This window comes from Macaca mulatta, chromosome 19 (genome assembly GCF_049350105.2).
Source record: "Macaca mulatta isolate MMU2019108-1 chromosome 19, T2T-MMU8v2.0, whole genome shotgun sequence".
Taxonomy (NCBI): domain Eukaryota; kingdom Metazoa; phylum Chordata; class Mammalia; order Primates; family Cercopithecidae; genus Macaca; species Macaca mulatta.
The window spans coordinates 59,064,351-59,076,805 of NC_133424.1; positions in this window are offsets into that span (position 1 = coordinate 59,064,351).

The window sequence follows — 12,455 nt, forward strand, 5'->3', positions numbered from 1 at the left end:
ATATGCATCGTTAGGTGATTTCATCATTATGCAAACATCATGGAGTGTACTTCTCCAAATCTAAATGGTAGAGCCTACTGAATACCTGGACTAGAGGATAAAACCTATTGCTACTAGGCTACAAACCTGAACAGCATGCTACTGTACTGAATACTGTAAGCAATGCAAACACAATGGGTATTTGCATACCTAAACATAGAAAAGGTATAGTAAAAATACAGTATCATAATCTTATAGACCACCATCATGTATGTGGTCCATCATTGACCAAAATGACATTATGTGGTGCACAACTGTATATCATCACAACCTTAGATATGACATCCTGGCTTCTTAGATATTACATCACAAGTACAAGCAATAAAAAAATACATACAAATTAGACCTCATCAAATTTAAAATTTTCGTGCTTCAAAAGACACTATTAATGAAGTGAAAAGAAAACCTATAGGATGGGAGATTTGCAAATCATCTGATACAATCTGATAAGTAGTGTCTAGATTCCAGAATATATAAAGAGCACTTTATATATTCAACAGCAAGAAGATAAATAACTCAATTTAAAAATGGGCAAAAGATCTGAGTAGACATTTCTCCAAAGAAGATAACAAATGGCCAAGGAGCACATAAAAATATACTCGACATCATTAGTCATTAAAGAAATTAAATGGATGGGCTGGGCGTGGTGGCTCACACCTGTAACCCCAGCAATTTGGGAGGCCGAGGCGGGCAGATCACCTGAGGTCAGGAGTTCAAGACCAGCCTGACCAACATGGAGAAACTCCATCTCTACTAAAAATACAAAATTAGTCGGGCATGTTGGGGGGCGCCTGTAGTCCTAGCTACTCAGGAGGCTGAGGCAGTAGAATTGCTTGAGCCTGGGAGGTAAAAGTTGCAGTGAGCTAAGATCGTGCCATTGCACTCCAGCCTGGGCAACAAGAGTGAAACTCTGTCTCAAAAAGAAGAAGAAGAAGAAAGCCAGAGAGAGAGAGAGAGAGAGAGAGAGAGAGAGAGAAAAGAAAAGAAAAGAAAAAAAGAAAGAAAATGGATGGACTAAAATGGTGGCCACTACCCACCAATCAAATGAAATCTTCCCCCTCCACGGTCCCTGGGCAAGGGAATGTTACTCTTACAAATCTCCTGTGGACAATACATTTTTATTGTTTGGGTTTTTTGTTTGTTTATTGATAAATAATTGCATATATTCATGGGAAACACAGTGATATTTCAATAAAGAAAATGTATAATGATCAGAGCAGGGTAATTTCATGTCCTTTGTGAAAGGAAAATAAATCTCCTGGACCCCAAAATCACTAAGCCAAAGGGTAAAGTCAAGCTGGGAACTCCATCAGGCAAACATGCCTCCCATTTTATTCCCAAATAAGTTAACTACAAAGATTTACGAAGCTACACAGCTCCCTCAAAATTTGTCAGAAAGGAAATTTCTTGTGAGCCTCAAGATCTTTACCCTAAAACAGTTCTGTTGAATTTCACCCTGGCAATGTAAATTGATAGCCGATACCTTATCTTCACAGATGGGGGACAAAGGACAGACAGAACCCAAAGTCATCCCTCTGCTCACCTGAGACAAATGCATATCTGATGGCTTCCTCTGCCCAGTTGTTTATGTAAAACTGCAGATTCACTAAATCAGACTCAGGCATAAGTGACTACTGCTCTATGGCGTCTCATATGTAAATTGTGTATTCAGTGAAAGGCTTATCAGAGACTCAAAAGAATGCAACTGTCTCTTATCTAACTGTGACCTGGAAGCACCCCACCCCCCAACCCTGGTAGGTGCATCAAGTGTCCCATCTTTCCAGACAGAACCAATATACATCTTACATTTATTGATCGATGTCTCGTGTCTCCCTAAAATGTATAAAGTGAAGCTGTGCCCCAGCCACCTTGGGCACGTGTCATCAGGACCTCCTGAGGCTGTGTCACAGGAGTGTCCTTAACCTTGGCAAAACCAACTTTCTAAATTGATTGCAACCTGTCTCGGATACTTTTGGATCACACCATTAACAAGTCTCCCCCATCCCTTCCCAGCCTCTAGTATCCTACATTTTTGAGTTGTAGAAGTCTAAAGCTAGCAGGAATTGGTCTTAAAGATAGTCTAACAACATTCTCAAATTTTAGGATGTTTCCAAGTCATCTGGAGGGCTTGTCAAAACATATTGCTGGAGCCCAATCCCAGAGTTTCTGATTTAGTAAGTCTGGGGTGGGGCCCAGAAATTGGATTTTCTCAAAAGCTTACAGTTGATGCTGATGCAGCTGGTGTAACTATTTCCTTCTACGCATGTGAAAGCTGGAGTCAACAGAGACGGTGTGAATGGTGCAGCTAGTTGTACAAAGTGCTGTCCAGTAAGAACCTACTGTGATGATGTACATGCTCTTCTGTCTTCTCCAACACAGTAGCCACATGTGGGTACTGAGCACCTAAAATGTGGCTAGTGCAACTAAGACTTCAAATTTTTTTTTTTTTTTTTTTTTTTTTTTTTTTTTGAGACAGAGTCTCGCTCTGTCCCCCTGGCTGGAGTGCAGTGGCGATCTCGGCTCACTGCAAGCTCTGTCTCCCGGGATCATGCCATTCTCCTGCCTCAGCCTCCTGAGTAGCTGGGACTACAGGTGCCCGCCACTGTGCCTGGCTAATTTTTTGTATTTTTAGTAGAGATGGGGTTTCACCATGTTAGCCAGGATGGTCTCGATCTCCTGACCTTGTGATCCGCCCACCTCGGCCTCCCAAAGTGCTGGGATTACAGGCATGAGCCACCATGCCCGGCCGAGACTTCAAATTTTTAATGCAATTAATCTTAATGAATTTTAATTCATATGATCGCATGTATCTAGTAAGTACCACGTTGGACACTGCATTTCTACAAGTGAGGTCTCCTGACTCCCAAGCCAGTAAACGTTCTAATACACAGCATTGCCTTCTGTTTTCAAGCCACTAAGGATGTATACAAGAAAGCAAGACTCCATCTCAAAAAAAAAAAAAACAAGTTATTGATAGCTGGGCATGGTGGCATGCACCTGTAGTTCCAGCTACTTGGGAGGCTAAAGTGGGAGGATTGCTTGGGCCTGGGAGGCAGAGGTTGCAGTGAGCCAAGATTGCACCAACTGCATTCCAGCCTGGGCAACATAGCAAGACACTGACTCAAAAAACATAGTTATTGAGCACCTACTATGTTCCTGGGTCTATTTCAGGCACTGGAGATACAACAGCAAACAAAATAGACAGAAAATTGTGACCTCATGGAGCTTATATTCCAGCGAAAGAGTCAAACAATAGGCCGGGCTCGGTGGCTCAAGCCTGTAAACCCAGCACTTTGGGAGGCCGAGGCGGGCGGATCACGAGGTCAGGAGATCGAGATCATCCTGGCTAACAGGGTGAAACTCCATCTCTACTAAAAAATACAAAAAACTAGCCAGGCGACGCGGCAGGCGCCTGTAGTCCCAGCTGTCCCAGCTACTCGGGAGGCTGAGCCAGGAGAATGGCGTAAACCCGGGAGGCGGAGCTTGCAGTGAGCTGACATCCGGCCACTGCACTCCAGCCTGGGCGGCAGAGAGAGACTCTGTCTCAAAAAAAAGAAAAAAGAATCAAACAATAAATATAATGGAAAAGAAGATAATATTGTATTTTAGCAGGTGGTCACTGCTGTGAAAAACATTAAAGCCAGGTAAAAGGAATTGGGAGCGTTGGATTGCAATTTTTTTTCTTTTTAAATTTTATTTCTGTATTGATACATGACAGATGTACATATTTTCAGGGAACATGTGGTAACTTAATACATTTATATAATTTGTAAAGATCAAATCAGGGGGCCAGGCATGGTGGCTCATGCTTATAATCCCAACACTTTGGGAAGCCGAGGCGGGTGGATCACAAGGTCAGGAGTTCAAGACCAGCCTGGCCTCGATGATGAAACGCTGTCTCTGCTAAAAATACAAAAACTAGCCTGGCATGGTGGTGGGCGCCTGTAATCCCAGCTACTCGGGAGGCTGAGTCATAAAATTGCTTGAATCCGGGAGGCGGAGGTTGCAGTGAGCTGAGATTGCACCACTGTACTCCGGCCTGGGCGACAGAGCAAGACTCCATCAAAAAAAAAAAAAAAAAAAAAGATCAAATCAGGGTAATTAGGATATTCATCACCTTAAATATTCATCTTTATGCTAAAAACATGAATTCTTCTATTATTCTACCTATTTTTGAAATGTACAACAGATTATTGTAAACTATACTCACCCTACTGATCTATCAAACACCAGATCTTATTTCTTCTATCTTACATTTCTTCCAAGTGTAACTATACATTTGGACCCATTAGTCAATTTCTCTTCATTCCCCCCTCCACCCTACCCTTCCTGGCTTCCGGTAGGGATCACCTATCTACTCTCTATCTTCCTGAGATCCACTTTTTCAGCACCCACACATGAATGAAAACATACGATATTTGTCTTTCTGTGCTTGGCTTATTTCACTTAACATGATGCTGCAAATGTCAGAATTTATTCTTTTTTATAGCTGAATAATATTCCATTGTGTACATATAGCACAATTTTTTCTTTTTTTTTTATTTTGAGACAGAATCTCGCTCTGTCACCCAGGCTGGAGTGCAGTGGCGCGATCTCAGTTCCCTGTAACCTCTGCCTCTGGGATTCAAGCAATTCTCATGCCTCAGCCTCCCTAGTAGCTGGAATTACAGGCATGAGCCACCATCAGTTAATTTTTGTATTTTTAGTAGAGACGGGGTTTCACCATGTTGTCCAGGCTGGTCTTTAACTGACCTCAAGTTATCCACCTGTCCTGGCCTGCCAAAGTGCTGAGATTACAGGCGTGAACCACCTCACCGGGCCATATACCAGATTTTCTTTATGCATTCACTCATTGTTGAACATTTAGATTGACTCCATTATCTTGGTTAGTGCAAATAGTGCTGCAATAAACACGTGAATGCAAAGAGCATTTCCCCAGTGTTTTCCTCTGGTAGTTTCATAGTTTCAGATCTTAGATTTGAGTCTTCAATAGATTTTTGTTTAATTCTTGGATACACTGACTTCCTTCCTTTTGGGTATATACATAGCATGGGATTGCTGGATCATATGGTAGTTCTATTTATAATTTTTTGAGGAACCTCCATACTGTTCTCCAGAGTGGCTGTACTAATTTACATTCCCACCAACAGTGTACGAGGGTTCCCCTTTCTCTACGTCTTCGCCAGCATCCACCTTTTTATAAAGGCCGTTTTAACTGGGGTGAGGTGATAGCTCATGGTGGTTTTGATTTGCATTTCTCTGACAATTAGCAATGTTGAACATTTTTGTATATATCCCTTAGCCGTTTGAATGTCTTCTTTTAAGACATGTCTATTCAGATCCTTTGCCCACTGTATTGGTCAGGGTTCTCTAGAGGGACAGAGCTAATAGGATAGATGTATATATGAAGGGGAGTGTATTAAGGAGTATTGAGTCACATGCTCACAAGGTGAAGTCCTACAACAGGCCGTCTGCAAGCTGAGGAGCAAGAAGCCAGTCCGAGTCCAAAAACCTCAAAAGTAGGGAAGCCGGCTGAGTGTGGTGGCTCATGTCTGTAATCCCAGCACTTTGGGAGGCCAAGGCAGGTGGATCACCTGAGGTCAGGAGTTCAAGACCAGCCTGGCCAACATGGTGAAACCCCGTCTCTACTAAAAACACAAAAATTAGTCGGGCGTGGTTGTGCACGCCCGTAATCGCACCTACTCAGGAGGCTGAGGCAGGAGAATTGCTTGAACCCGGGAAACGGAGGTTGCAGTGAGCCGAGGTGGCACCATTGCACTGCAGCCTGGGTGATAGAGTGAGACTCCATCTCAAAAAAACAAAAAAAAAAAGTAGGGAAGCTGACAGTGCAGCCTTCAGTCTGTGGCCAAAGGCCCGAGAGCCCCTGGCAAATCATTGGTGTAAGTCCATGAGTCCAAAAGCTGAAGAATTTGGAGTCTGATGTTTGAGGCAGGAAGCATACAGCACAGAAGAAAGATGAAGGCCGGAAGTCTCAGCGAGTCCGCTCATTCCATTTTCTTCTTCCTGCTTTATCCTCGCCATGCTGGCAGCTGATGAGATGGTGCCCGCCCAGACTGAAGGTGAATCTGCCTCTCCCAGTCCACTGACTCAAATGTTAATCTCCTTTGGCAACACACTCACAGACATACCCAGGAACAACGCTTTGCATCCTTCAATCCAATCAAGCTGACACTCAATATTAACCATCACACCTGTTTTTTTTGGTTTGTTTTTTGTTTTTTGTTTTTTTTTTTGAGATGGAGTCTCACTCTGTCGCCCAGGCTGGAGTATGGTGGTGTGATCTCGGCTCACTGCAACCTCTGCCTTCTGGGTTCAAGCAGTTCTCCCCGCTCAGCCTCCTGCATAGCTGAGATTCTCCTGCCTCAGCCTCCCAAGTAACTGGAACTACAGGCACGCACCACCACACTCAGCTAATTTTTGTATTTTTAGTAGAGACGGGGTTTTGCCACGTTGGCCAAGTGGATCTCGAACTCCTGACCTCAAGTGATCTGCCTCCCTTGGCCTCCCATAGTGCGGGGATTATAGGTGTGAGTCACCTCACCTGGCCCCCTTTTTTCCTTTCTAATTGTTTTCCTTTGTGGTTAAGTGATTTTCTCTGGTAGTATGTTTTAACTTGTTACTTTTTATTTTTATTGAATCTATTATAAGTTTTTGCATTGTGGTTACCTTGAGGCTTATAGAAAAATCTTATAACAAGTTATTTTAAAGCAATAACATCTTAGATCATAAAGAAAAAAATAGAAACAATGAATAAAAACTCTACACTTTATCTGCTTCCCTCCCACATTTTGACTTTTTGTTTCCTCAATTTACATATTTTTATTTTGCTTGTCTCTTAACCAGCTGCTATAGCTGTTATTGCTTTGTTTTAAGTATGGGGTCTTACTATGTTGCTCAGACTGGCCTCAAACTCCTAGGTTCAAGTGATCCTCCTGCCTCAGCCTCCCAAGTAGCCAAGACTACACCCAGTTCAATATTATTGTTTTTGATAGATTTGTCTTTGGGGCTTTATTATGGTAGAGTTAAGAATGAATTGCACACCACAATTACAGTATTGGAGTATCCTGGGTTTCTCTGTGTACCTAATTTTACCAATGGGTTTTATACCTTCAAATATTTTCTTTGGCCAGGAATGGTGGCTCACACCTGTAATCCCAACACTTTAGGAGGCCAAGCAGGGAAGATTGCTTGAGCCCAGGAATTCGAGACCAGCCTGGGCAACATGGCAAAACCCTGTCTCTACCAGAAAGAAAATACAAAAATTAGCCAGGCATGGTGGTGTGCACCTGTAGTCCCAGCTACTCAGGAGGCTGAGGTGGGAGGATCACCTGAACCTGGGAGTTTGAGGCTTCAGTAAGCTATGATTGAGCCACTGCACTCCATCCTGGGTGATAGAGCAAGACCCTGTCTGAAAAAAATTTTTTTTCTTTCTGAATGTTCTTTGTTTGTTTGTTTGTTCAGATTGAGGAACTCTCTGGAACTCTCTTTCTTCAAGGGAGTATTTCTTATAAGACAGATCTGGTAGTGGTGAATTCTCTCTGCTTTTATTTGGGAAAAACTTTATCTGCTCTTCATATTTGAATAATAACTTTGCTTGATACAGTATTCTTGGATAGCCTATATGGTTTCCATTGAGAAGTCTGTGGCCAGATAAATTAGAACTCCTTTAAGTGTTATTTTCTTCTTTTCTCTAACTGTTTTCAGGATCCTCTCTTTGTTCCTGACCTTTGAGAGTTTGATTATTATATGCCTTGGGGTAATCTTATTTGGGTCAAATCTATTTGGTGTTCTCTGGCCCTTCTGTACCTGGATATTTGGAATGTCTTCTATTGTTTCTTTGAATATCCTTTCTATCCCCTTGCTCCTCCTTAGCTCCCTCTTGAACATCAATAATTCTTAGATTTTGTCTTCTATATTTTGTAGGTGATTTCCATTCCTTTCATTCTTTTTTCTTATCTATGTATTTTCAAACAGCCCATCTCCAAGTTCACTGATTGTTTCCTCTGCTTGATCCACTCTGCTGTTGAGAACCTCCAATGAACTTTTCAGTTCAGCAAACGTATTTCTCAGTTCTAAGATTTGTTTAGGTTTTTTTATTATTATTATTTCAATCTTTGTTAAATTTCACTGATAAATTTCTGAATTGCTTTTCTATGTCATCTTGGAATTCACTGAGTTTCCTTAAAAATGCCATTTTGAATTCTTAATTGGAGAGCTCACATATTACTGTCTTGTTAGGTTTAGTCACTGGTCCCTTACTTTGTCCATTTGGGGAGCTCATGGTTCCCTGTTTGCTTTTGCTTATTGTTAATGTACATCTATGCCTTTGCACTGAAGGATTAGTCACTTATTCCAGTCTTCTCTGTCTGGATTGTTTTGGCTTTTAGTGGCTCTGTTTGCTTACAGATTCTTCGTAATTGACCTGTTGGTTTCTTTTTTTTCTGCTAGGTCACTGCCTCCTTTTCAGCACTCAGTGACACCTTAAACCCAGGTTTGCCTTGGCTCTATTAAATATCAGAGTGTCACCCATCCTGAATTGGGGAGGTCCCAAAGGGGATATCCCAGTAGTTTAGGAAGGCTGGCTAGGGGTTCATTCCCAGGGGAGCTGTGGAAACCTCCTACAACATGGTGCTAATGAACAGCCACTCTGATTTGGCATCTCCTTTGGCCAAGTTACAGAGTATAGAGAGTTTCCAGGGCTCGGGATGGTAGTCCCACCTCCCTACTTTGTCTGTGGCTATTCTCAGAGGATATTTCTCCCTTCAGGCACTCCTGATGCTTCCTGTAGGTTGAGGCAGGGACAGATTGCCTGCCAGGGAACCCAAGATGGTGGGGAAGTTGGTTATTCACCTCGATCTCACTTTTTCCCATGGAGAAACCATGAGTGGAGGGGGAATTTCCTGCCCACTTGGTGTCATGCAGATTGGAGAGAGGAATGTCATGGATATGGAAGAATTATTCTCTTACTGTCTGCTCAGAAGACTTTGTCCTTTCTCTGTGGTCCCGGAACTGTTTCACCCTCATATTTGGGTTCTGGGATATTGGGATATTGCTGGCGATAATTTTGGCACTCTATATTTGTTTTTAGTTTTCTGAGGGGGTGTGGGGAGGAAAGTCAGTGTGTTAATCTGTTTGCATTACTATAAAGGAATACTTGATACTGGGTAATTTATAAAGAAAAGAGGTTTATTGTGGCTTATAGTTCTGCAGGCTCTATAGGAAGCATGGTGCCGACATCTGCTTCTGGTGAGGGCCTCGGGAAGTTTCTGATCATGACGGAAGGTGAAGGGGGACCAGGCACATTCTATGGACAGAGAGAGAAAGAGAGGGAGCAAGAGAGACAGGGAGGAGGTGCCAAGCTCTCTTAAACAACCAGATCTTGGCCAGGTATAGTGGCTTACACCTGATTACAGTACTTTGGGAGGCCAAGGCAGGCAGATCACTTGAGGTCAAGAGTTCAAGACCAGCCTGGCCAACATGGTGAAACCCTGTCTTTACTAAAAATACAAAAATTAGCCGAGTGTGGTGGTGGGTGCCTGTAGTCCCAGCTACTTGGGAGGTTGAGGCAGGAGAATCGCTTAAACCCAGGAGATGGAGGTTGCAGTGAGCCAAGATCATGCCATTGCACTCTAGCCAAGGTGACAGAGCAAGACTCCATCTCAAAAAAAATATAGATCTTGTGTGAACTGTTAGAATAAGAACTGACTCGTTACCATGAGGACAGCACCAAGTCATTCATGAGGGATCCACCCCTATGAACCAAACACCTCCCACCAGGCCCCACCTCCAACATTGGTGATCATATTTTAACATGAGATTTGAGACTGAGTAACATAGTGAGAACCCCATCTGTACAAAAGTTTAAAAGTTAGCCTGGCATGATGGAGCAAGCTACTCTAGCTACTCAGGAGGCTGAGGTGGGAGGATTGCTGGAGCCTAGGAAATGGAGGCCGCAGTGAGCCAAGAGAACGCCACTGGCCGGGCGCGGTGGCTCACGCCTGAAATCCCAGCACTTTGGGAGGCCAAACCGGGCGGATCACGAGGTCAGGAGATCTGGACCATCCTGGCTAACCCCGTCTCTATTAAAAATGCACAAAATTAGGGCCGGGCGCGGTGGCTCAAGCCTGTAATCCCAGCACTTTGGGAGGCCGAGACGGGCGGATCACAAGGTCAGGAGATCGAGACCATCCTGGCTAACACAGTGAAACCCCGTCTCTACTAAAAATACAAAAAAAACTTAGCCGGGCGAGGTGGCAGGCGCCTGTAGTCCCAGCTACTCGGGAGGCTGAGGCAGGAGAATGGCGTGAACCCGGGAGGCGGAGCTTGCAGTGAGCTGAGATCCGGCCACTGCACTCCAGCCTGGGTGACAGAGTGAGACTCCATCTCAAAAAAAAAAAAAAAAAAAAAAAAATGCACAAAATTAGCGGGCGCCTGTAGTCCCAGCTACTTGGGAGGCTGAGGCAGAAGAATGGTGTGAACCTGGGAGGCGGAGCTTGCAGTGAGCGGAGATCGCGCCACTGGACTCCAGCCGGGGTGACAGAGCAAGATTCTGTCTAAAAAAAACAAAAGATAGCGCCACTGCACTCCAATCTGGGTGACACAGACCCTATCTCGAAAGAAAAAAAAAAAAAAAAACCATGAGATTTTAGGAGGACTAATATTCAAACCATATCAGCCAGCTTGCTTCTACCACCATTTTGGAACTGGGAGTCCTCCTGGATTGCAATTTGTAATAGCATCATTATGGTAAGTCACAATTGAGAATGTGTCATTTGAACAAAGACTTGATGTTAAGGAGGGGATAAGCCACGCCACGGAGGGATTATGGGGAGAGCATTTGATGAAGGGGAAATAATAGAAACCAGCCAGAAGTGTTCAAGTGCCGATGGCACTCCACAGAGTGAGTGGTGGCAGAGTGTGCTTAGGGAGGTAGAGTTAAAAAAAATTAATGGGGTTGGGCTGGGAGCGGTGGCTCACGCCTGTAATCCCAGCACTTTGGGAGGCCAAGGTGTGCAGATCACGAGGTCAGGAGTTTGAAACCAGCCTGACCAAAATGGTGAAATCCCATTTCTACTAAAAATACTAAAATTAACCGGGCATGGTGGCAGGTGCCTCTAATCTCACCTACTCAGGAGGCTGAGGCAGGAGAATCGCTTGAACCTGGGAGGTGGAGGTTGCAGTGAGCCGAGATTGCGCCACTGCACTCCAGCCTGAGCGACAGAGCGAGACTCCGTCTCAAAAATAAAAATAGAAAATGAAAAATAACGGGGTCATCAGACTGTGCTGTGGGTACAATAGCAAATAATATTGCCGGACGTAGTGTTTGTCCAGCTGATGGATAGAAACTGGTGTGTTATTGGGAGTTTAGTTTACATTTCCCTGATTACAGTGGGGTACAGCCTTAGTTTATCAGTCGTTCCTAAAGCTCAGAAGGTACTGAGACTCTTGGCTAACTGTACAGGACAATTTTGAAGACTGGAAAGCCAGGAAATCCCAGGTAGGTCCATAACATCATTTCCCAACCCTGGAAAAGAGTAGCTTTGAGACCGGGGTTACCAGATTTAGCAAATAGGAATACAGAATGCTCAACTGAATTTGAATTTCAGATAAATAACAAAAGAAAAGTTTGTACCTAAGTATACCCCCATGCAATTTTTGCTCAAAAATATTATATTGAGCAAAAGAAGCTGGGCACAAAAAAGTACACGTTATTTGATTTCATTCTATAAAATTCTAGAAGAGGCAAACTAATAAAAAAATGACAGAAGTCAGAACAGTGCTTGCTTGAAGAGGGCAATAATTAACTTTTTAAGGGTCACAGGAGAACTGATTTCTGGGGTGATGGAATTGTTCTATAGCAATAATATTGTCTAGGATGGTGGTTACATGGGTGTATGCAATTATCAAAGCTTATTGAAGTGAATAGTTAAAATCTGTGGCTTTTTGTTTTGGTTTTTCGTTTGTTTTTTCCTTTTTTGAGACAGAGTCTCTCTTTGTCACCCAGGCTGGAGTGCGGTGGTGACACAATCTCGGCTCACTGCAACCTCCACCTCCTGGGTTCAAGCGATTCTCCCACTTCAGCCTCCCGAATAGCCGGGGCTTCAGGCGCACCCCACCATGCTCGGCTAATTTTTGTATTTTTAGTAGAGATGGGGTTTTATCACGTTGGCCAGACTGATCTCGAACTCCTGACCCAAGGCGATCCACCCACCTCAGCCTCACAAAGGGCTGGGATTTACAGGCCTGAGCCACCGCGTCCTGTCCTAATTGTTGTATTTTTAGTAGAGACGGGGTTTCGCCATGTTGGCCAGGCTGGTCTCGAACTCCTGCGCTCTGACAATCTGCCCACCTCCGCTTCCCAAAATGTTAGGATTACAGGCATGAGCCACCGCGTC